General features: G+C 38.5%; 1 protein-coding gene across 6 annotated transcripts in view; it reads left to right on the top strand.

The window, feature by feature from the left end:
• The window catches only part of DLGAP1 (DLG associated protein 1), a 634214-nt gene that overhangs the window by 195786 nt on the left and 412428 nt on the right, over window positions 1-26000 (top strand). Inside the window, exon 1 of one of the 6 annotated variants that reach the window (XM_078851564.1) lies at window positions 6749-7959. The exons of the other annotated variants lie outside the window; for them this stretch is intronic. The gene's annotated coding sequence lies outside the window, so the exon portion shown is untranslated. Of the gene's footprint in view, window positions 1-6748; window positions 7960-26000 lie in introns of those variants that run through there. 6 annotated transcript variants of the gene reach the window in all.

The raw sequence follows: 26000 nt of genomic DNA, 5'->3' as shown, positions 1-26000 counted from the left end.
TTACAGTCCTAGATGTAATAGTAATAGTGAAGCAGTTATCAGCTACAGTTGTAAAGTTGAGAGGCTTGTTAAGAATACAAAGAAATTGAGGTTGTACTCTTAGTTACAGGAAGACAATTCAGGTATGAGTGAAAATACATGATAGCTCAGATTGGGTTCGGATTCTACTTTTTTACTAGACTATCAATGTCACCAATATTTATATATTCCCACACTTCAGAGAGAAACAGGAACAATTTCCTCTAATCCATGCTCAAGAGTCTATGAATTCTTTAGTCCAATTGTTGTCTGCTGTGCAATACCACTGATTGCAAATAGATTTCAGAGACAAATCATCCAAGGCAATTTAGGATTCCTTAATCTGCTTTTGGGGAGCCAGTTCAACTGAATTACTCTCTAGTTTACTAATATGCTACTGTGGTGAATATATATACTTAATGGTAAATAGTTGAGGGATAAAATATCATTCTCTTGGGGCAGAATTCAAGGTCATTTATACAATGCACAACAGAAACAAACACTAGTGTAAGACATGAAGTGGTAGAATATGGCTTTCTTTGCATACTGAAAGGTAGGAAAAGGAATGACCGCTGTGCAGTACTGCCTGCTTCTTGACTCTGAGCAGATCTCCCCATGTTGTTTTTCCTCCACTCCCCATAGTCTCAATGTCTCTTTCTTGCATCTGTCTCTCACATGCATTTCATGCCTTTTTCCGTATTACCATTCACACTTCACTCTTCCCAAACCTGTTTGCCAACAATCTCCCTCCTCACCACATTCAAATCCCTCCTAAAAATGCCCTTTTCTCTTCCACTTCCTCTGTTATCCGTGAGAAGCTAGAGGGGGCATAGGTAAGTAACCAAAAATAAGTGCCTCATGCATACATGCTCTCCTGACTAATTTTATGACCTGACTACTGCTACCTTTGCCCACCCTCTTCTCTTTCTCACAGTCTTTTTTATCAGGTTACAACTCACTAGATGTGTCACGATGAAGTTAGAGTACCTGTTCTTCAGTCCATGGACCACGCCTCCTTCCTATTTTTGAGGCATGTAGCACATCTTGCAGTGCTTGAGCTATAAGATCTATTACGTTCTATTTTTTCATTTGAGTTGAGAGAGGCTAGTCCACAGCTGAAGTCATTGTTAATATTCTTTCCTAGTCCTTTTAAAAAAAACAAACAAACACTCTCCCCCCCCCCCCAAATTTTATTTAACAGTTTTCAGTAGACGCTGGATTTCTGTATTAAGACAACAACATTACTGGGGTTTGAGGAAGGGCTATTGCTCTTAGTAAAAGAGCTTGGTTTCCAGCTGGTAAATCTTGTTTTCCCATTGAATGAAGGCAGATTATGGTAAGGCGTACCTTCTGCATATCCATGTGTCCTCTCAAAGGGGTAAATACTATATTGAGAAGAAAGAAAACACTTTTGTTGATCTCATATTATGCTGTGACTTCAGTGGGAGTTGTTGACGCTCAGCACTTTCAAAAATCAGGCTGTTGCTTAGTTACCCAATATGGGACATGGGAACCTAACTTTAGGCACCTGATTTTGAAAATGTTGGCTACTTGTGGGCGTGGATAGTAGTGAGCATGAGTAACGGTACCAGAAACTTGCACAGAGCCACTGAACCTGAAATGCCTGAACCCAAAGAGAAGATCATCTGACATAGAAACAAAACTGAATGTAAAAACTCTGCTGTCTTCTTCTGACATTCAGCCACATCTCCTGCAACTAAATCCTCAAAAGAACCATTTAAAGGCATTATTGAATAAATTAACAGAAAATTTCAAAGCATACATGTTACAGTTGCCGTCATGGCTGGAGGATTGGATTCTGTGAGGCAAAGTGTAATAACATTGGGTAGATGTGGTCAACAACAAAACCTTCAAAGTGGACAATGACTATTTTTTAAAAAAAGGGGATTAGAAAATGGATTTTTTTTATCTCAAACTGTTAGTGCACTTACAAAGGAGAATAAAATCCTTAGCCACAAAGTAGAGCCCAACACAGACTAAAAATATGAGATTACTTGGGCTTTTAGATAGTGAAGATGATTTGAAATTGTTTATGGAGCTGCTGGTTTCTGAATTATTAGATTTAAATCTAACAAGACCCTATTCAACTTGAAAAGCTTATCGTGTCACAACAGTAGTACCAATAATAGGACCAATTTTGAATGAATGGATAGAAAAACAATTATTTTTAAAGTTGCTGAGCTATAAGGTAAAGGTAGAATCTTAGTGAGACCTAGACAAATGAAAAAAATGCTGTATAAAAATACACAGTGGATTTTGCTTTTTTCAGACTTGAGTCCAAGCCTTCAGACAAAAAGAAGATTGCTCACACTAATTTAAAAGGTTTTTAATGAGGAGAAAGTTGAAGCTGCACTATTTGTCCCACTCCCATGCAAAACCCTGGAAGACTCAAATTAACCTTTAGTGAGGATGGCTGGGTCAGATCGCAGCATGTATGAAGGGTGCCTGTGAACCACTATGCTGAAAGGATCTCTGTCAGCTCTACCTAGGAAACTAGGCATGGAAACTAGGCTGTGGTGGAGCCATATCCACACTGATGTGGATCCAGTGTTCTCATTTCTTGACAAACACTAGTCTAGTGTTCCATGCTGATCTGGAAGCTGTATGTTATCTCTGGTCTTCCAGTACAAAGTTTCATAACGGTTCCACTTGTTTGTCCTAAAATGAGATTTGTCAACATGACCCGCCATAAAGCAATTTTGTACCCTGAAACATAAATATGTAACAATGCAGTATCATAACAGGTCTGCTCTTTTGAGAATTTGGGTTCATGCTTACTCTAAGGACAAAAATTAATTCTTGCTGCTTTTTACTCCTATTAGTACTTAAAAGCCTACACCATGTGGCGAGAGTGAGCTGGATTCTATTCCTTCACGTCCAGATGTGTACTGAGGTCTGCTCAGCTACATTTAAGCAAACTGACTGAATGCAAATGGGTTGCATAGGTGTGGCTGAGTGAATAGTTTGTCCTGCAGGGCTGGTGATGGACCAGATGAAGAGTCCAACTTGATCTGAATTTCCATGGCTGGTTTGCAGGGCTGGTGGCTGAGGGGAAAACCCATGCTTTTTTTACTTCTAACCTTAGCGAATTTGAAATGGAAATCCTTATGTGACAATAAATGTTGAACTTCACTATGCTGTTTCTAGTGCCACTTTTCAGATTAGAGCTGCACTCAATGGCAATACATAGTTGGCTCCCCAAGAGGTATCTGCAAAATGTGAAACCATTTTCTCGTCATAGCAACAAATTTATGAATACCAAAAGGGGGAATGCAAGTTTAATGAAATAAAGCATAAGAGGTGAATTTGGACAGAATGGACCGTAGACATAATTGTTATATGAAATAATTTAAATAAATACTCTTATGTCGAATAACTCCTACTGTAAGTAAAATACATGAAAACCATGTAATAGACCCGACGAGAAACACATTCATTGTACCATTAATGAAATGTTGCAGTTTTATAATAGGATAAAATTATATAAAATTCTTTGTTTCAGCCAAGCAGACACTAACATAGTCACATCAGTTCATCCCTGTGCTTTTATTGAGGTATCGATCTTCTGTATGGTGGAAGTTTTTTTCTTTTTTCCTAACCAGTAATTGTCTGCAAATAAAAGACAAACATGTAGCTAGCTAATTGGCTCACACAGAGTTCATTGCTATCAGTTTAAATTAAATAAGCTTTGGAGAGAGTTAGAATTGACACACATTTCTGAAGGGGGAAAAAGGCTGATTTTTAGTTAGAAAGTGGTTTCTCATGGAAGGCCTGTCCAAGATGGTAAACACGGAAGAATGCACTCCTCATAACACCACCAACGTCTGCCTTTTCCTCTCTTGTCGAATCTGAGCATACCCTGGAAGATGTGAATTTGCTCAAAACGCTGGTGGGTTTGCAGAAATTTTTTTCTCTATCAGTGCTAGCTTATAGTCATTGCTGAAAAATGACAATGCTGAAGATCAGTGTGCACCTATGAAGTTGTTTCAAAATTAGTGAGGACTGAGGAAACGGCTTGATGTGCTTGCAGTGTGCTGCTGATAGGTAGCTTTTCTCTGTATTATCCAGTGCAGAAGATACAGGTATCTGTCTTAGTGTCTGAGCAAAACTGAGACATAAACGATAGCAAGTTTGATCTGAGGCTCAGTCCAGCCAAGATTGAGGAGCTGATGGGAAATTGGGGAAAGCATGCTCCGTCACCTAGAGCTGGAGGAATCTTTGTTCTTTCTGGAATCTTACCACTGCTTTGGTGTTTGAAAGTCTAAATTCTCTGGCAAAGGTAAGCAACTGTCTAAGTCAAAATTAATTAAAATTGTTATCAGTGATATTAAACAACATAATTCTGTTTAGTTTTATATCTTCAGCATCCATTTTTGACAATGGAATTCAAGTAGGCTCAGCTTTGTATCCTAAAAACCATTAGAAACTTGGCGATGTCCCTTTTACTCCAAACAGAGAAGTTATCAGGATAAGACCTTATTCCATCTCATTTATAAGACTGTCTAGTACGAAATTTCACAGAAAATTGCTGTCCAGAAAAGTTTTGAGGTTAACTAATAGTCTGATGAAAGGAATATGTAAACATTATCTTAAAAGTTGTTTCATGAATGTCTCTGATTCTTATATTTTCTTCTCATGTCTGTCGTTGCATAGCCAGGCACCTGAATGATGATGTAGAGAGAAGTGAATTGTTGGTACACCTCTACCCCTATATAACCCGGTCCTTGGGAGCCAAAAAAATCTTACTGCGTTATAGGTGAAACCGTGTTATATTGAACTTGCTTTGGCCTTGAACATTTCCGTTAATAGTCACTTCCTGCCTCCGGACTGACCCCTCAGAACCCCCGACCCATCCAACCCCCCCTGCTCCTTGTCCCCTGACTACCCCCTCCAGAGACCCCCTGCCCCTAACCACCCCTCCCAAAACCCCATCCGTTCCCAAAAGGCCCCCTGCTCCTTGACCCCTGACCGCCCCCTCAAGAGATCCCCCCCATCCCTAATCACCCCCAGGACTAAACCGAACCCCCCAACCCCTGACTGCCTCGACCCCTATCCACACCCCTGCCCCCCGACAGGCCCCCCAGGACTCCCACACCCTATCCAACACCCCCGTCCCCTGACTGCCCCGCCCCCAGAACCACCGAACCATCCAACCCCCACTGACCACCCTCCAAGACCTTCTGCCCCTTATCCAACCTCTTGGCCTCGGCCCGGCACCCTTAACATGCAGCAACATGTCGGAGCCAGACACGCTGACGCGCTGATCCACTGGAACGTGCAGCCCCACCCCCCAGAGTGCTGCTTTCATAGAATAGAATCATAGAATCATAGAATATCAGGGTTGGAAGGGACCTCAGGAGGTCATCTAGTCCAACCCCCTGCTCAAAGCAGGGCCAATCCCCAATTTTTCCCCCCGATCCCTAAATGGCCCCCTCAAGGATTGAACTCACAACCCTGGGTTTAGCAGGCCAATGCTCAAACCACTGAGCTATCCCTCCCCCCCCACTGAGCTATCCCTCCCCCTGTGTTTACCGTGTTATATCTGAATTCGTGTTATATTGGGTCGCGTTGTATCGGGTTGCGTTATATCGGGGTAGAGGTGTATCTGTGTGGGATTTTTTTTTTTTAGTAATTTTTTCTTTTGATACTTCTGTTGTCCCTTGTTTTTCACATATCCTTAAGTGCAGAATTGTCTGTGAACCATAAACTTAAGATAATTGTATCAAAACAATAAGAGCTTTTTTGAAAAAGTCTTTCATTCTGCTTATCCCGATGTGTTTTACCAGTGATATACATGCAGGAAACGCTTTATTACTGAAATGTATCCAAGTCTTCAATGGAAGACAGCTGTCAAGGAAACCATCAGCATTTCACAATAGTAGGAAGAGGGATAAACCTCCAATTATATGCAGTCTTTTCAATCAGTTTGCCATGAAGTGGAGCCAGAGGTCCATTTACATTTGTGCAGTTCCGATGCATTTGTATATGTTTTCCATGACTGAATGTAGTTTTGCCACTTAGAAATGTAAATGGCTCATGCAAGTACCAGATTTGCAAGCACAGTCACAGCAGTTGTATTCAAAAATGCATTTGGAGCTTGAACTACATATCATGAAAATCAACATATAGGAGTCTGTTTTTAGGAGCTGCCCAAAAGACCAACCTGTAAACTAGATATTATTCATCTTAGCTTGGAAGGAAAGATGATGAGCTGAGTTAAACCTGTTGAGATTTGAACTTGTAGTTCAAGAGAATCTAGGTGTTTCAGATCTGTTATAAGACTACTAAACCATCTTTTGACATTTATAAATTAGGAGTCATTGCTTTGGCAGGCTAAGTTTTTTTTTTTTCTTTAGAAAATGATACTTATGGAATGGAAGCACATTAGCTTGGGATTTTCAAAGGCATTTCAGGGAACTAGACCCAATTTTGTCATTGCTGATAAAGACCATAGAAGAGAGATTATCTCTAATTGCTTCTTGTTTTTAGCTGACAATTTAAATAGTTAATCTTATTTTGAAATGGCTGGGGGTTTTATATTTATTACAAAAGAGAGCTACGCTAAGTGTTAAGGTTACAAAGGCAAGCAATCCAGTTAGGAAATGCCAGAATTAAGGTTTCCCAGCAACCTTAAGTTGGCCCCTTTGAGCATATGCATTGTGGTAGGATGTATTCATGGAATTAAAAATGCTGTCTTTTTCCACAGGACCTCTGCCTTATTCGTGCACAGGATGAACAGTTCTCAAGGAATGAATGTGAAGTTATTTAGTGACTAAGGCTACTGTCTTTAGGACCCAGGCTTCATTTGTTGCACAAATTGAAAAATGTGTAGTGACTAAGCCAGGGGAATGCAGGATGACAAAAATGGTTGTGCAGTTAAGGCAGTTGAATGTTGTCCGGGGAAGTGGAATCCATCCCTGCCTCTGCCATGGAGTTTCCTGTGTAATGCTGGACAAATCACTTCAACCAAAGTTTTCAAGTTGTCTTCTGTGTTCCTCATTTTCTGGGTGACCAATTTAAGACATCTGGAGCCTGATTTTCAGAAAAGCTGAATGTTCATAACTGCAGTTGTAGTCAGTGGGAGCTGTGCTTTGAACATATAAAGTGCTACAAACATACTAAGTAAAAGGACCTCAGCATCTCAAGATGGTGACCCAAAATTAGTGGACAGTTTTGACAATTACGGACTTAATTTTTCTGTGCCTCAGTGTCCCATCTGTAAAATGGGGGTAATAATCTGTAAATGGGGTTCTGGGGTTCAGAGGTTCTGGGGTTCTTCACAGGGATGGTGTGAAGATATTTTCATATTTGTTGTGCATTCTCATACTACAGTGACAAGCACCCTAAAAGACTGAGGAAATTAATAATTCTGCATTAAGTCCACGGTTTGGATGGTGTGCAGTAAATAAGGCCTAGAGCCACATGTTGAATGATGAGGATAAAAAAAAAAGTGAATAACTACCTATTCAGAGAACACCATCCATCTTGTGCAATCAGTGAGGCAGACGTCGTGTGGAAAAACAGTATATGATCATGCATACTTTTAAAACTTAAAAAGCAGTGAAGTGGAGCAGTTGAAACAGTGGAATTGTATTATTTAAAAAAAAAGTGAATGTTAGTATTCAAGAAAGGTTAGTATTCAAGAAAGGTGACTGGCAACCAGTACTGGACACTAAAATATCTGGAGAGGACACTACTAGGCATGAGAAGGTAGTTCAGTCTTCATGCCTATTCAGCTTACCCTTCTTGATGAGAGTTTTGACAGTTTGTAGTGGTGTCATCATAAAAACACTCACCATCTCAACAGCTATCAGATGGTCAGAACCAACCTAAGCTGAATTTGAGCCACTAAGCAAGAGGTAAAAGGGAAGTCCTTCTCATTGTTTGACTGCACAGGAAAAGCTACAGACTTGCTTCAAGGTAATTTCCAGTATTTATTGTTTTTTTTTAAAGTAACTTTGGTTTAACAAAAGCAGTGTATTTGCTGCATACATTTTGTACACATTTAATAGGGTGGCAGATTGTAAGACTCTGCATAGCAATGTGTTACTCTTCTGTTGGGTAACCCTAGGCTCAGATGGGAAAACCCTGCGTTAAGTTTCAGGGCAATTACCGCAGAGTTAGGCTGGCAGGAAGAATATACCATAAAAATGGTGAGAGGATCTGTTTGGGTCAAGCTGGAAATTCTAGAAACAGTCCAGCTTGATGTGGAAGCTTATGTTGAGGTTTATGCTGGGTGTGTTTTTTTTTTTTTTTTTTTTTTTTTTTGCGGGGGGATTATAAAAAAGCCAAATCCCAGAAACGAGGTGAGATATTTAGGCAATTAAAGGTGCAGATCAGTGTCTATTTAAATTTTCAAAAGCACCCAAGTAGATTCCCTCATTGGCTTCAAGGGGAGCTAAATGGAATTTAGGTCCCTACCTGCTTAGGCTCTTTTGAAAGTCCCCCATGATGTCTAAATACTAGGGCTATCAAACAATTAAAAAAATCAATCGTGATTAATCACACTATTAAACAACAATAGAATGCCATTTATTTTAAATATTTTTGGATGTTTACTACATTTTCAAAGATATTAATTTCAATTACAACACAGAGTACAAAGTGTACAGTGCTCACTTTATATTTATTTTTATTGCAAATATTTGCACTGTAAAAAACAAAAAAAAATTATTTTTCAATTCACCTCATACAAGTATTGTAGAGCAATCTCTTTATCATGAAAGTTGAACTTACAAATGTAGACTTATGTACAAAAAAAACTGAATTCAAAAATAAAACAATGTAAAACTTTAGAGCCACCAAGTCCACTCAGTCCTACTTCTTGGTCAGCCAATCACTCAGACAAACAAGATTGGTTACAATTTGCAGGAGATAATTCTGACACTCTGTACCTTGGGGGAACACCCTACACCACTATGTTCATCTTTATAAAATGACTGTGTGGTATCCAATGCAAAGTTTGTTATGTTGCGTGTTTATGTTAAGTTTGTGCTATGTTGTTTAATTTGGAACGCTCATGATGCACGGAGCATGGTTGTTATAGTAAGGTTATAGGTTATAATTTCATGTATGTAGTTATGAGGCTGAAAATGTATCCTCATGGCTTAAAGCAAGCCCATGCAAAAACTCTCCAAGAACAGAGAAGCAGTTCACACGACGTCGGGGCATGGATGGGACAAACCAAGCCCAGCCTCACAGGAACAATGGACACTGGCTTAGGCAGCAACAAAAGAATCTGTTAGCGTCTCAAGGGAGTCAACCCCTTAAAGGGAGAGACATTTTGCCATGCTCTCTCTCTTCCACCTACATATACAGACACCACCACCACCACCACCACCACGCGAATGAAGTGCTGATCAAAGGAGAGAGCCTGACTAAAAAGTAACCAGCCAGCCTGTGGTGAGAATCATCTAAGTTTGTAAGGACATTGAAAGTGTTAAGATCAGCTTAGAATGCATTTTGTTTTAATTTCATTTGATCAAATCTGACTTGTAAGAACATAAGAATGGCCATACTGGGTCAGACCAAAGGTCCATCCAGCCCAGTATCCTGTCTACTGACAGTGGCAAATGCCAGGTGCCCCAGAGGGAGTGAACCTAACAGGTAATGATCTAGTGGTCTCTCTCCTGCCATCCATCTCCATCCTCTGACAAACAGAGGCTAAGGACACCATTCCTTACCCATCCTGGCTAATAACCATTGATGGACATAACCTCCATGAATTTATCCAGTTCTCTTTTAAACCCTGTTATAGTCCTAGCCTTCACAACCTCCTCAGGCAAGGAGTCCCACAGGTCAACTGTGCGCTGAGTGAAGAAGAACTTCCTTTTATTTGTTTTAAACGTGCTACCTATTAATTTCATTTGGTGGCCCCTAGTTCTTATATTATGGGAACAAGTAAATAACTTTTCCTTATTCACTTTCTCCACACCACTCATGATTTTATATACCTCTATCATATCCCCCCTTAATCTCCTCTTTTCCAAGTTGAAAAGTCCTAGCCTCTTTAATCTCTCCTCATATGGGACCCGTTCCAAACCCCTAATAATTTTAATTGCCCTTTTCTGAACCTTTTCTAATGCCAGTATATCTTTTTTGAGATGAGGGGACCACATCTGTAGGCGATATTCAAGATGTGGGCATACCATGGATTTATATAAGGGCAATAAGATATTCTCCATCTTATTCTCTATCCCTTTTTTAATGATTCCTAACATCCCATTTGCTTTTTTGACTTCCGCTGCACACTGTGTGGACGTCTTCAGAGAACTATCCACGATGACTTCAAGATCTTTCTCCTGATTAGTTGTCGCTAAATTAGCCCCCCATCATATTGTATGTATAGTTGGGGTTATTTTTTCCAATGTGTATTACTTTACATTTATTCATATTAAATTTTATTTGCCATTTTGTTGCCCAATCACTTAGTTTTGTGAGATCTTTTTGAAGTTCTTCACAGTCTGCTTTGGACTTAACTATCTTGAGCAGTTTAGTATCATCTGCAAACTTTGCCACCTCACTGTTTACCCCTTTCTCCAAATCATTTATGAATAAATTGAATAGGATTGGTCCTAGGACTGACCCTTGGGGAACACCACTATTACCCCTCTCCATTCTGAAAATTTACTATTTATTCCTCCCCTTTGTTCCTTGTCTTTTAACCAGTTCTCATTCTATGAAAGAATCTTCCCTCTTATCCCAGGACAATTTAATTTACGTAAGAGCCCTTGGTGATAGACCTTGTCAAAGTCTTTCTGGAAATCTAAGTACACTATGTCCACTGGATGCTCCTTGTCCACATGTTTGTTGACCCCCTCAAAGAACTCGAATAGATTAGTAAGACATGATCTCCCTTTACAGAAACCATGTTGACTTTTGCGCAGCAATTATATTATGCTTTGTCTTATAATCACTTAAAATCTATCTTTATAGCTAATAAATTAGTTTGTTATTTCTACCTGAAGCAGTGCGTTTGGTTTGAAGTGTATCAGAGGCTCCCGTTGGGATAACAAGCCTGTTACATATCAATTTTTTTGTTAAATTGACAAACTCATATTTGCAGCGTCCAGTGGGCATAACTGGACACTGCAAGATGGCGTTTCCTAGGGTTGTTTCTGAGACCGGAGATATTGGCTAGTGTCGTTTGCTTGCAATTAGCTGGGAGCAACTTACATGCCAGAGGCGGTGCGTGAACAGCCCAGGAGTGGGGGTTCTCACAGCAGAGCAGGGTAAGGCTAGTTCCTAGAGCCAAGGATTGGAGAGGCCTAGCAGATCACCGGTCCAGATAACACCAGAGGGGAACGTCTCATCCGATGAAGTGAGCTATAGCTCACAAAAGCTTATGCTCAAATAAATTTGTTAGTCTCTAAGGTGCCACAAGTACTCCTTTTCTTTTTGTGAATACAGACTAACACAGCTATTACAATAATGCTGCGTGCTTCTTGCTTACAATGTCACCAGAAAGTGAGAACAGGCATTTGTATGGCACTGTTGTAGCTGGCTTGGCAAGATATTTACATGCCAGATGTGCTAAAGATTCATATCCCTTCATGCTTCAACTAGCATTGTAGAGAACATGCTTCCATGCTGAAGATGGATTCTGCTTGATAATGATCCAAAGAAATGCGGAATGATGCATGTTCATTTTCATCATCTGAGTCAGATGCCACCAGCAGAAGGTTGATTTTCTTTTTTGGTGGTTTGGGTTCTGTAGTTTCCACATCAGAGTGTCCCTCTCAGATTTTGGATGGCACTTTAGATTCTTAAACCTTGGGTGGAGTGCTGTAGCTATTTTTTAGAAATCTCACATCGGTACCTTTTGTTTTGTCAAAAATGCTGTGGAAGTTCTTAAAACGAACATGTGCTGGGTCATCATCTGAGACTGCTATAACATGAAATATATGCAGAATTTAGGCAAGAGAGCAGGAGACATACAATTCTTCCCCAAGGAGTACAGTCACAAATTTAATTGAGGCATTATTTTTATTAATGAACACCATCAGCATGGAAGAATGTTCTCTGGAACGGTGGCTGAAGCATGAAGGGGCATACAAATGTTTAGTATATCTGGCATGTAAATACCTGGCAAAGCTGGCTACAAAAGTGCCATGTGAATGCCTGTTCTCACTTTCAGGTTATATGGAAAATAAGAAGCAGGCAGCAGTATCTCCCAATAATGTAAACAAACTTGTTTGTCTTAGCGATTGGCAGAATAAGAAGTAGGACTGAGTGGACTTGTAGGCTCTAAAGTTTTACACTGTTTTGTTTTTGAGAGCAGTTATGTAACCAAAAAAAATCTACATTCGTATGTTACACTTTCACGATAAAGAGAGTGCACTTCAGTACTTCAATTCAGAGATGAATTGAAAAATACTGTTTCTTTTCAGAGTAGCAGCCATGTTAGTCTGTATTCGCAAAAAGAAAAGGAGTACTTGTGGCACCTTGTGCCTTAGAGACTAACAAATCCGCATGAAGTGAGCTGTAGCTCACGAAAGCTTATGCTCAAATAAATTTGTTAGTTGTTAGAAACTCCTGTTCTTTTTACTATTTCTTTTATCATTTTTACAGTGCATATATTGTAATTATTGTAATAAAAAATATCAAATGAGCACTGTACATTTTGTATTCTGTATTGTAATTGAAATCAATATTGAAAATGTAGAAAAACATTCAAAATATTTAATACATTTCAATTGGTATTCTATTGTCATAAGTGCGATTAATTGCAATTAATTTTTTTAATTAATCGCGTGAGTTAACTGCGATTAATTGACAGCCCTACTAAATACCTTTGAAAATCTGCCCGTACCGGCCTGTGTGCTGTGTTTTAACTGGGTAGGGATTCAGCCTGTCCACTTGCCTTAAATTGTGGATTTATTGTGGAGATCTATGCCAACTTTCTTTCAGTAGGAATGGTGAAACTGAGGTGCATCAGAACATTGGCTCTCAGTTATAGAGATATTAAAACGTTGAGGAAATACAATATCTGCCTAAGTATTAAAAACTAATCAATGCTTACTTCAGACCAAGGCATAGAGAGCCTAAGAAGTACAGCGTCCAATGATCTTGAAAAATAGATTCCACAATATTGATCTGGATCTAACGGAATGCTGCAACTTTTAGTGACCTTGTTACATGAAATGTATTTTAATGAGAAACACTCTCTCTCTCCTTACCCAGTAGCAAACCTATCCAATTCAGGCCTTCTCATTAGTTATTTGGCCATAACACACCAAACTGGGACTCTCCATTAGCCCCTACAGCAGTCGAGACTGACCTCTTCCAACCCATCTCTATTTCAAGCAAAAGTATTGCACTCCAATGAGAGAGCACCTCACTCTAAAATTAAAGCCCATCCTTCCCCTTTGTTTCCAAAAACATACTTTGTATCCTGGCCGTGTTCCCTGTTACATCTGTATCCTGAATTAGGATACAAGCTTTAGTCGTGTTCATGTGCCACTATCACAGTAGACTCCTGCCCCTCTAAAGCTGCTGTTATTGTTTACTTCTTATATTCTGGCAGTGCCTAGGAACCCCAAATCAAGGCACTGTATAGACAGGTAATAAAAAAAATAGGACTGCTCTTCCCACAGATTGCTCACAGTTGGCATGTCAGACAGGTGTAAGAAAAAACAAAAAGGCATACTGCCATACCTGACAAAAATAAGAGCTTTGAGCATGTCATTGTTATAGCCACAAACCAGCAAGTTCAGCAGCAGTCACAGAATACTTGGAGAAAGGGACTAAATAAATAAAATATCTAGTTGCATTTGCCTGTTGGCAACAAGAAGAAAAACTACCCATCCTGACTCTTAAATGTGTGGTTATCTGAAGCTCAGAGTAAGTGAGTCGCTGCACCATTAAACCGTATGATAGGTTTGCAAATGCTGTTTGGGAAAACAAAAACTAATCAGGAAAGAGAGAGAGCAATAGAGCTCTCAATCACTCTTGGGAGCAAGAATGAATTTCCTACGGCAGTGAAAGGATACAAACCCCACTCAGCTTTAAAGGGTCTCTCAAATCCTGGATGAGCCAGTTCTGTTTCTTATCCCAGTTAGCCCTTCCAAAGCACTACCCTCCATCAAGAAAAGGTGGTAGGCATATGCACAGTTGGAACCTTGCTTTTCTGATCTTGGAGGCATTATGAATGCAAACACATGACTGACTTAAAAAATGAGAATATCTTTCTTTGGCATATAAACAAGCACATGCTGTGTGGAGTACAAATGGTGGCAATTGAGAAAAATGTAGTGTGTGCAGACTCTTTGCAAAACATAAGAAATATGTTGTTCCTGGAAGTGATTCAGAGGAAGTGTGAATTCTGCAATTCAGATTTAAATAAGGAGAGCCAGTGTACCATCTGGTGGTGAAAAAAGTACAGCTTGGTACTCTTCTGCATTAGAAGATCAGGTGAAGGCTACTTTATGAACATCGTAGAATATGCCTTTTTTTTAAAAAAATATAAGTTGATTCTTTACATGATTGGTATTCAGAGTCTCTGCTGTATTTGATAATCTATGTTCTAGTTTAGTTGTATATTGTTTAACTTTGTCAAAATGATTGCATAATATAAATAAACATAAAGTTCTGATGTTAGCATGGACAAGGGTGCAACAGAAGCTCCTTTTATACCTTTCTTTGCGCATCAAAAATAAATCCTTAAATGCAGTTTAACTTCTATCAATGTACCACACAGATGCTGTACTTGCTAGATGTGATGTTGCATGCCTTATGACATAAGCTATTTGGCCATGAATTGTCCTATCAATATCATCCTCATTATATTGTTAATCATACCTCCAGCTTTTGAGTGATATGTGCTCAGTAGCTTCCACTTCAATACTAAAGCTAAAATTGCTGGCGAATGCATTTCAGCGGCATCTCAGTATGCGTATTGTGTTAATGAGCAGGTTTAAGAATAAGTGTAATGCCAGTTTAATATCTTTCGTGGAAAGCCCTCTGTTATGGGGTAGACTTGATCTTTTGTATTCTAACAAGTATGATCTCAAGATCCTGTTATTTCAGTAGTTCTCTGACCATTTCAAGTAAGAATGTGGAGTTGTTCCCAATATATTTCCTTTTTGCACTCTTAAAATGAAATTGTGCTAAGTACCCATATATTGAGATAAATGGAGATATTGAAAAGGAGATATTTAGTTTAGAGAGGAGACAATAAGAGGCATACACAATAATGACTGCCGTAGAGATGGTAAATTGGGTGATCCTCTACCAGAATAAGGTGCCATTCAAGGAAAAACATTTTTACACAACTAATAATTAACCTGAGAATTCGTTGAAGCCAAGTAGAATTTAAAAAAACAAAACAAAGCCTAAACATTTTTATAGATAATGATAGCAGCCACGGTTACATTAGATAGGACTTTTTGAAAGGGGATATAAGTACCCTCATGCTCCAGGGAATAAGCCAACAATTCTCTAACTGATTTGTTTAGGAGGAAAATCCACTATGTGCTTTCCTGTGCCACCTTCTGAACTTTGAGAACTGTAAGAGATGTGATGCTGGGCTGGATGGGCCACTGATCTAGTCTGTTATGGCAATTCCTATGGAACATCTCGTCTTAGAATGATTCTTCTGGTCCTTGATCCAGGTCCCAGTGCACAAGGAAATGGCCAGTATTACATATGAGATGCAGAGTTTATTATAGAGAGTTAAATTATTTGGAAAGACTATAGACTATTGCAATCAGGGTTGGTAAATCACTGTAATTTGAGTTAGTGTCATTAGCAGGCAGCACTTTTTGAGGGTGTGATACATGGAAGATACTCGAGTACTAAACTAGTTTAGAGAGTATTGTGGTAAGGTTTTGTAAGATGGCAATAAATAAGTTGTTACAAACTATGTCCTTGTATATTTATATTAAAGGTTTTCTTAGCATATTTGCAGCCCAGCAGAAATGTTTTTTCTGGTGGAACCCTTGTTTAAGCTAGTGAACTCCAATTTTTGAGGCTTGACTAGATAGATACTCCATTTCCTATTTGGATACTTAATGCTTTCATAGTTACTGAAACAGGGATGTAATCGAAGGACTAGTTTAGAAAGTTAGTTAATGCTACTGCTAATGTGGTACAAAAAAAATTAAAGTTCAGGAGAGACTATACAATAAAAAAGTTATATTTAATTGTTCTTTGAGTAATATATATGCTTAGCACTATTTGTAAAATAACATCTTCACTGTAATAATGTTGGATACTGTGAGGACCCTTTCTGAGGATTACAAGAGGAGAAAAATCTGTTGCGGAAGTGTCTGAGAGCTCAAGAAAAGACTGAAAGCTGCACTATTTACTTTTAAATGAAGTACAAAAATGCAAAATAAGCTAGTCTTGTCACACAAATAAAACCCAGAATTAGAGAAGTTTTTCACCTAGTGCAAGAGGTACTTATCATAGAGTCTTTTATATTAAGTGTAGGACTCTTACATTCAAATTTTGTTCACTGTGACAAGATTTGCCAAATTATAGTTTGAAATTATAGGTGCATATGTCAGCTTACATTATAGCCCCCTTTTCTAAATAAAATAACTTGATAATTGTTAGTGATTTTCTTTTTGGTAGAATACCTATAGGAGCTAATTTCTGTGCACAGATGGTCTGCAGAACTTCAGCTGAAAAAAACGCAAGCTGCTTTTTTAATTATAGAAAGGCACAAAACGGCATTTGATTCAAGTAACAGCTTTTTTTGTGACACAAATCCTCATCTGAATCATTTTATAACTCATTTCTGGTGAGATGTCATTATACCAAATTTTAGTCTAAATCAAATGGCTGCAGTATAGGTGGTCCTATTATTAATGTCAATTGTAATGTCATAACAATACTACTGTGTCTTATATAAGGATTGTAATAAGCAGGACATGTCACTACGAATTTGGTTCCAAATGTGACAGGCAGGTTGATTCTTTGCTTCAATACCTTAAGCCAATCAGAGAAATTTATTTGATAGGAAAATATTTTTAAAATATTATTTGAATTCCTACAGATTCTTTGGTCAAAACACTATATATCTTTTGTGGTTATCCAGCAAAAACCAGCATTGGGCCAGAAATTTGATGCCAAATTAGTGTGGTGCAATATTCAAACTAGAAATTGTGGAAAAGGAGTCTCTTACTCTTCACTCACCATTCTGGTGAGTCTTTTTGAAATATTCAGGTGGGAAAAACTCACCCATCATCTATTGGATCAAAGTAACCTGTATCCATTGAAATGATTCATCCTACAATACGCTTTCTTTGCAAATATAAAATTGCAGGCTACCTTTTATGGCTGCACTGTTTCAACACTAGTGCATGACTACAATGGGGTGGAGACACTCCCTGGGCAGCATAGTTAGGAGGAAAATATAGAACTCCCTGTTCATATTTCTGTCAGACATGAGAGCCAGCTCTTTTTAATACCTGAGCAATCATGCTGTGTAAGCCGTCTTATATGGTCATAAATAAAATGTATTTAATTCAGGCAGTGTATTGCACATGTAATATTAACGTATGTACTTTGCTAATATAACAGGAAGTTACTTGGGATGCTACAGCACTGTCAGTATTGTGTAATGCCAGTGTTTTATATTCACTAATCTGAATAATTTCTTATATGAAGCCGCCTACTACAGCAGATCTAGCAACTAGATGCCAATGATTAAATTCACCAGCATAGTGAGAACATGTATAGAATGAGCATATTAAGACATCTGAGTCTTCACTATGTAGAGCTAGTGCCAGAGGCATTAATTGCATATTTTCCCAGTACATTATTAATCTTTTCCTCAGCATTTGATGAGAAACCCCCCCGGAATTATCCATCTCTAAAAACATGGTTGAGCAAGCACACTTTTAAATAGCATGCTTTCAGAGAACCACTGTGGCTAAGATGAGAGCCTGATAGGATGGTAGTGAATCTCCAGAACAACATTCCAGTTAGGCAAGGATTTTCTTGTAGGGAAATGAAACTTCTTGCATGTGTTACACGTGAGGGAATAAGAGAAGCCCCTTCACCCATTAAGAAAGTTTGTTGAAGAGGAGTTGTTCATAGTGAGGTTGGATACCACTGTCAGTGTCGTCTTCTTTTTTTTTTTTTTTAATTCCTAAAGAATAGCAAGAGGCAGGAGCTGTCTTAAGAAAGAGGTGGTGATGTTACTGAAAGCCGGGAAGGAAAAAAATTGTTCTCAAAACCTGTTGTTTGCCATGGAAAAGATATTGCCAGGTAGATTTGTCAAGTCTCCGGCTGACACATCTAGGGGATTGAGGATTATGCTAGAAAACCTTCACTTGGATTGTGAATTACTGTGCCACTCATCAATAAACAGTCATTACATGTTTATGGTTGTCTTCCATAGCATATCATGGAGTTTTTACTGTGGTGGATATTTTCTGAATTCTGTTGGGCTCCTACTAAACATGCTAGACCTGATATTCCACTTTCCTGTACCTTGTGTAATCATCTACCCTTGGGTAAAGTAGATGGAAAATGCTACTGTTATGATTGGTAGCACTTGACAGACATTTGGCTCTTACTTTGCACAGGTGTAAATCACCACACAAGGTGTGGAGCAGGGGAGAATTAGGCCTATTGTATTTACCTTAGTTCTCTTTCTTCATAAACCATTAATACATGCTCTGCCTAGTGCTTCATAAACCGTTAATACATGCTCTGCCTATATTTTTCTTTAGGTGGCTGTGTTTAGGTGAAGAAAACATGGTTTCTGGACTTTGTCAAGATGGCAACAGAATCTCTGTTCTTTAAAAACACATTGATTTTCTTCTTCCACTAAACAGCCCTCTTTATATGCAATGGGAAGCTATTTACAAAGTTGCAGGGACTACAAGGATTTGCCAATGTACATATAACAGATTTTTAAATGGAGTAGCAGATATAGGCATATTTTTGCCATTAAGTTTTAGCTAATGTCAGTAGAGATTAGTTTGACTAATTAAATAAATGAGAAACAAAAAAGAAAATTCCCATTGTTCATATCCAAATGCATAAGAGAGAAATTAGCAGAAAGAAGGACCAGATCATCACCTCCCATAAATTGATGTAACTGCATTGACTTAATTGAAGTTTACATCAGTTTACACCACTTGAGGATCTGGCCCAGAATTTCAGCTAACTTAGCTAAATGCTTTTAGTTTCTTAGTCTCCTGATATTTAGTGGCATTTTTCGTATGAACATTTTTGTTTTAAAATTGCTTTTATCAGGAGGAATCAGACACATAAGCACTGACTCTGAGGGTGCTCTGGGGCTGGAGTACCCACGGAAAAAAATATAGTGAGTTCTCAGCACTCACCGGCAGCCCCACCAATCAGCTTCTCCCCCACACATGCCGCTATTTGCATTGTTTGGACCCTGGGCCTTCGGATCCCCGCACAACCACAGGAGTAATTGATATCCTCTATGTTGGATCAGCCACTAGAGGGGAGAGTTGTGTAACCCAAAATGTGTTTCAGCTACTTTGCTAGACAGCAGTAGAATATTAGAGATCAGGTACCCTGGGTTCCATCTCTGGCTCTGGCCTGTTCCGTCTGAAAGGTGCTGTGGCTGAGCAAGTGAGCTTGGGTCGGCTACATTAGAAAGCTTGGATCTATTGGCAATTCTGCCAGAAGCAGGGCTAAAAAGTGAGGGGAGGGAGAGTGTCTCACAGTCTCTGTCCACAAGCTAAGCTCCACACACTTGAAATGTAAAAATGAGCTGCCACTCGCAGCAGATTTTGTTTATGTTCAAAATATGATTATCCGGGGTCTGCTGGGCTCCTGTTCAATGCCATTCAGATACATTGTAGGCCCCAGTGTCACGTAATGATGTCAAAATTTCAGCTTTCATTTAAAAAAAGTAGTCTAGTGCTCATGATTGTGAAGAAAACTTAAAAATATGACCTGAGTATAATGGATGGAGTGAAATATGACTGAGTCTGCAGACAGCCTCCAACAGATGGAGGAACATCAGCCACTGGAACCAACCTGGTCTTTCACCCACTAGCCTGCCACTAGAGCACACCCTGCCTACACTGCTCTAATGGTGCCAAGAGGAGACTACCTAGTTGTGGGTTTGAATGCTGTACTGAACTCTGGGACTGGCTAATTCTTGATTGTCATCTGCGGTTCAGGGGGTGAGGTCTTGGTGCATAAAATGTAAACAGTTGTCAGTAGAGTTTTGAGCTCATGATCCCCTGGCTCCCAGCACAGTGCATTTTCCCTTAGGCTGCGGGATATTGGATGAAGGAGTTCCCTGTGTCCTCCCCCCATCCCTGGCCAATGCAAAATGGAATGGCCATAGAAGAGTGGTCTTTCTCCCTGGTGTGTGTGAGTATCTCCCATTAATGTTAATCGGGGTAGGGTTTGTGTATATTGAAGGGAAAATAATCTATCAAGATTTTCCTAAAATCCACAGACATAGTGTCATAGCCTTGCTCTATGATGCATGTTAAAGTTCTGTTGAGGAGGGCAAAAGGGTAGCTACTTCTTTCAAAACATTAAAGCTGTCTGACCACCCTGATGTCCTCAGGAAAATAACCTATTACAGCAAGGGGCCCCTAAAGAGACTCATCCATGTTTGCTCTGATGGCTTCAGATTTACAAGTGCATGCCATTAACATAAAGTATAGTAATGCCCCTCAAATAACCATAAAAAAAATCTCAGTAACAAATATTCACAGAAAGCAAAGCAAAAGGAGCACACACATGGCCAAGGCAAACTCATTTAAAAATTCAAATGAATATTAAGACGTTTCTTGCTCTATTCACTCAGCTCTGATGATGATGATACTTTAACTCTGCAGAAGTCTGCCTTTCAGGGTGGGCATCCAGTAGAGTATCTAGCCTTCTCTGTATACACAGCAGCATAAAGTAATTTCTAATATAGTGTGTTGTATACTTGGCTGCATTTACTTGATTTTTCTAAAGCCTCTCTGCAGATCATTTTCATATTTCAGAGAGCTAGAGAAAAAGAAACATTAAAAAAACCCTCCCTATGAATATGTTTACAGTTTACCCCATATATATTTCAAAACTTGTTGAGGATTAACTATTGTGGAAATAATTTTGATATAAGAATATAAATGTTCTCTCTTACAATTATGGAGAAATTGATTTGACTTGTCATGTCCTCTTCCTTAAACTTTTTCACTTTTATGTTCTTAGGAGGTTTTTACTTTTTACCTATGAAATTAAACTACAATATTTCAGAAGGTTTTAGTTCTACTTGCAAAACATTTCTATCTTTTTGTATCTTACCATACTGAATTTGTGACATTTGTTGTAAATTATTTAGGGTATTTTCTTTCTCATCTGTATTCTTCAGGTGTTTCCATAGTCCTCAAAGAAACTTTTACTTTTAAAGCAATGCATCTTTATCTGTTTTCTGCGTTCTCCATGCTTCATATACCTTGTCTGTTTCTCCCACTTTTTTTTTTTTTTTTTACCATCAGTGAACAGTCTGTTCAGCTGGCTTCATCCATTTATGCATGATCTTAGACTTGGTAAAAGTGATAAATACCCTGTCGTCCCTTTACTACTCAGCTCCTAAGTCATTGTGACAGCAGTAACCAATGTTCCAGTTAGAATGGGTTCGTCGGGTCCTCAGAAGTGCCTACAAAAGCACCTTCACAGCTCCAAGCTCACTGCCTTAAATATTGTTGTATCACATCCCCTAATTCATGAGTCCAAGACTGTGTCCAGCAAAGCTCATAATAAAATATAGAACTACCCTGTCTCCCTGGATGGTGGAATTATTACTCCTAGTTTGCAATCCAGCGGCACTGTCACTTTTCTCTGCTATTTCGCTTCATTTCCTCCATATAGTCTCCTCAGTGTGAACACTCGGGGAACTTTTTTACATATCATTCATTCACATCATCTTCTGTCTCTTACAGTGAAATCTACTTCATGCAGTGTCTTCCTCTCCTTTGCTAACAGTGACTGTTTCCTTGTCCTTTTTTGCCCCCTGAAGCTAGTTCCTCAACTAATATAAGCCAGTTTCTTCACCAGTATTTATATTTATAGTTTTTTATTATTCACTCACCAATTGCGACTGCACTTAAATGTCACCTAAATAATACTATTAATTTGCACTTATACTGCTTTACATTTTCTAAGCACTGCACAAACTAATCAAGCAGTTAATAAACTAATTAATCAAGCAACAACAGCAAGCAATTGTACTGCATCTTGAAAAATTGGTAGAATCAGGAACCTCTTGCACACTGCTACACTATAAAGTCTAATCAAGAATAGCATGTATAGACGAGATACCTAATTAGGAGATGTAGTCAGTTTTCTTAAATGAGACTTCTTAATATAATTGCATATATAATTAAAATAATCTGATTACATAATGAGAGGGGATTTTCTGAAGCTGTCGTGATTGGCCTGACTCTGCTTCCATTGAAATCAGTGGCAAAATTCCCATTGTCTTCAATAGGATCAGAGATAGGCAAACCCTAAAATCCTATGCTTAAGATTCAAGAAGCAGTGCGATCTTGAACTCAGAATGCCTCTTGCTTATGGGTAAGGGCTAACAAGAGAAAACTGTGGACTGACCTCACACCATGACGAGGGTAGAAGTCCTGCTCTTTGTGGAATAAAGGGCTGCCAAAATGCCTGCTGATGCCGTGTTTCACAGCTAGCAAAATTTAGTTATTAAAAAATAAACCTATCTGCTGTTTCACTTTTCAAAAAGTTTGAATCAGGTTTTTCAGTTTATAACTAATAAAGCACAAATCTAATTCTTTTGAGTAGTAGTGATATAACTTAATCTTTTGACATTTGGAGATGTACAGCGAGATTCTGTTTCCTCCGATATATACAATAGGATGATGATATAACTGTCAGTATATTATTTGCAAACAGCTGTCTTGAGAAGACTGTCATAAACCTGAGAAATCTAGGTAACGTTTGTCTGGGTCTTTCATCCTCAACCTGATTAAGATGACTCAATCTTGTTATAGCTTCTCCAGAGGATGAAAAACATAATGTATTCCACTAGTAAGGGTATATTGTAATCCTGCAGTATATAACAACATCTAATCCTTACTGCCCCTTGTCTCACTAGGACAGTTGAGAACGGTGGGGTTAAGGTGATGCCCCATTCCAGGGTGTGAACCTGAGTAACTGAGAAGCCATGTCCATTTCCATCAGAAGCCTGCTTTTTGACCTTTTGCTACTGTAGATCCCGGTCATCTTTCAGACAAGGCTTTAAGACATTCATTTATTTATTCATTTTATTTTTGTTCTTCATTTTAATGTGCTTGTTTGCATGTCACCCAGTACCATTCTGAATAGCAATTAAGATTTTTTGCTGGAGTGATGTAACTTTGTTTTTAATTTAAAATAGCTAGAAAACTTTGGGTATTTTGGTGCAAAATACCCTGATCCAAAAATCTTCATCTTCATCTTAATGTCTGGGGATTTTTGTGGGGACTTTTTTGTCCTCCACAAAAAGGCACCTATTTTCTAACTATAAAACCGTTAGTCCTTAAAGTAGTATTATGCTTTTCTTTTCTTGCTCTAGAGGTTCCGTGCGACAAGCTATCAGAATTGTCCTTGCAATGGATTTTAATGGGTAACAGTAAAGGAGCGTCAAAAAGAAGAGATTATGATAAGCTTCAAATACCTCATTGAAATACTGTATTTGCACAAAACAAACTAACAAAACCCCCCAAGGCTTGAAATCTTTCTAGCAATTTTTCTTTCCCACTAATCTAATTCTCTTTTTTTGATTTAAATTATCTTGACAGTCATTGCTGTGTTTTTCTTTAAATTCATTTGCTGTGAGGTCAAATCATTACACACAAATTCTTTTTTGTTCCTATAATCTTCAAATGCATTTATTAATTGCTATAAGTTATAATGTTAAAGAATCCAAAATGCTATACACATTTTCATTTGGGCAGTGAATTTTCTCCAATATTTTCTACCAGCCAGTGTTCCATGCATTCCATGCATTCCAAGTTCTTCAAAGACTTAACGAAGCTCCTGTTAGCAATCTTTTTTTCTCTTGACAGAATGTGGTATCCAGAATATCGTGCAGCATTTCTCAGGTTTGATTTGGGGTACCTTTACTGAATGAAGAGTGAGTGTATTTTATATGTCTGGTCTATGGAGATTATCCATCAGTTTTCCACAGAGTAAAATGTCAGCTCTGTCCATATGCAGTTCCAGCTGCAGGCATACACATAGAGCAACATTTGAGTTTGGTCCACAGGAGAGGTTATAATATGGAAATACAAGCACCTGACAAGGGAAGCGCAAGAAGACTTTCAATAGGGAATAGTAAAGAAAAGTAAACAAGAAACGACTTTGCCTAGTTACAGTCAAATATATAAATATGCTCCTATGTGCTGTGGAATATAGTCTGATATATTATTTCATGAATTACTTATTACAGATTGTCTTGACAAGATAAGTAGAATATTCCCTAGCTGACTGATGTATACTTCTATTGCACAGGTAGAATGTTATTGCATTTGCTCTTCTTCACCTCTCTAGTGTGTTTTTCAACCAACTGTGAAATCAAAAATTCTACCCTGCCGTCAGCTGGATGCAGTTTGTTAGTTTGTATGTTATCAAAAACGGTTTAAATGCATCTCAAGTGCTATTTCAGCTATAATTGAAAGCAGGCTTTCAAAGTTTTAGAGTGAAGTACATTTCAGTGATTACACAACTCCACCACCATAAATAAAGGCAAGGATTCTAGTCCATCGCAGGACATAACATGGGTTCTGTTTTCTATTGTCTGTTGGCCTCATCTCCCTACTTACTGAAACACAGTCATGATACTGATGTGATAAGTGGTCATTGTTGGCCAACACAGGTAAGAAAATCTGTCCTATAAATAAATTTAGCAAGTAAAGTTAAAGTATCCAAAAAGAAATGTGTCCCTCTTCCATATAATGTAATCTTATATCTAAGTTTCTGTTTTACTTTAATAAGATAGAAAGTTAATTATACCTCATTTCCTAAAGGGACACTAGCAACCCTCTTAACTAGTTTTTTTTAAAACGACCAGATTTTGAATCTTTTTCAAAGTGTACAACTGAGATTCACAATTCCAAAGAGAGTAATTAAAAGTTAAAATGCGCAAAGAGTAATTCAAAACAAATGTTAAAATAAATCCAGCCACAGTGTTCTTTGTCTACATATACATTCTGCTACAACATTTAAAAGATCATGTAACTGTATTTACAAATGATAAGAGAACAGTAAAGTAATGTCATAGATTTTTAACACCAGATAGGGCAACTATGATCATCTAGTCTCACATCCTGCTTAACTCAGACAATAGAATTTCAACCAATAATTCCTGCAGTGGAGGGAATTGTTCTTCCCTGCCAGATAGATAAATACTATCAAGCCCAGTCACTTGTGATTGAACTGTAGCACATCTAATCTCAATTTAAAGACTCTAAGTGATGATGAACTTACCACTTTACTTGGTAAGCTATTTGAATGGTTACTTACCCTCACTATTAAAAAGTTAAAACTTATTTTAGGGTTCAGTTTTTCTAATTTAGCTTCCAGCAGTTGGTTCTTGTTATGCTTTTGGGTGTTAAATTAAAAAGCCCAGTAGGGTCAGATACCTTCTCCCTGTGTAAGCACTTGCAAACCGTGATCAAGTTACCTCTCAACTTTCTCACTGATAAACTGGTGATGAAATAGACCTTACAGTTGTAGCTGCATTGTAGCTTTGTACGATATTCATGCAACTTATTTGGAGTACATTTTCAAGGTATTTGGTACTTACTTAATGACCTGTAAGAGTATGCCTTGCCCCAGGGGCTGAAGAGCCTGAGGCTAATCCAGCTCTGATTACAGGATGAGTCACATCTGGGTTAAATGAAGTGATCCCAGGATGAAAAGAGCAGGAAGTTACAGTAAAGGGGGGAAGTCAGGGAAACTGCAGATCTCTGTAGACACGCCAGGGAGCAAGAAGGCTTCTGCAGAGTATGTCACTC

The sequence above is a fragment of the Lepidochelys kempii genome, chromosome 2, assembly GCF_965140285.1.
Source record: "Lepidochelys kempii isolate rLepKem1 chromosome 2, rLepKem1.hap1, whole genome shotgun sequence".
Taxonomy (NCBI): Eukaryota; Metazoa; Chordata; order Testudines; family Cheloniidae; genus Lepidochelys; species Lepidochelys kempii.
This window is presented reverse-complemented; position numbering and strand designations above follow the sequence as displayed.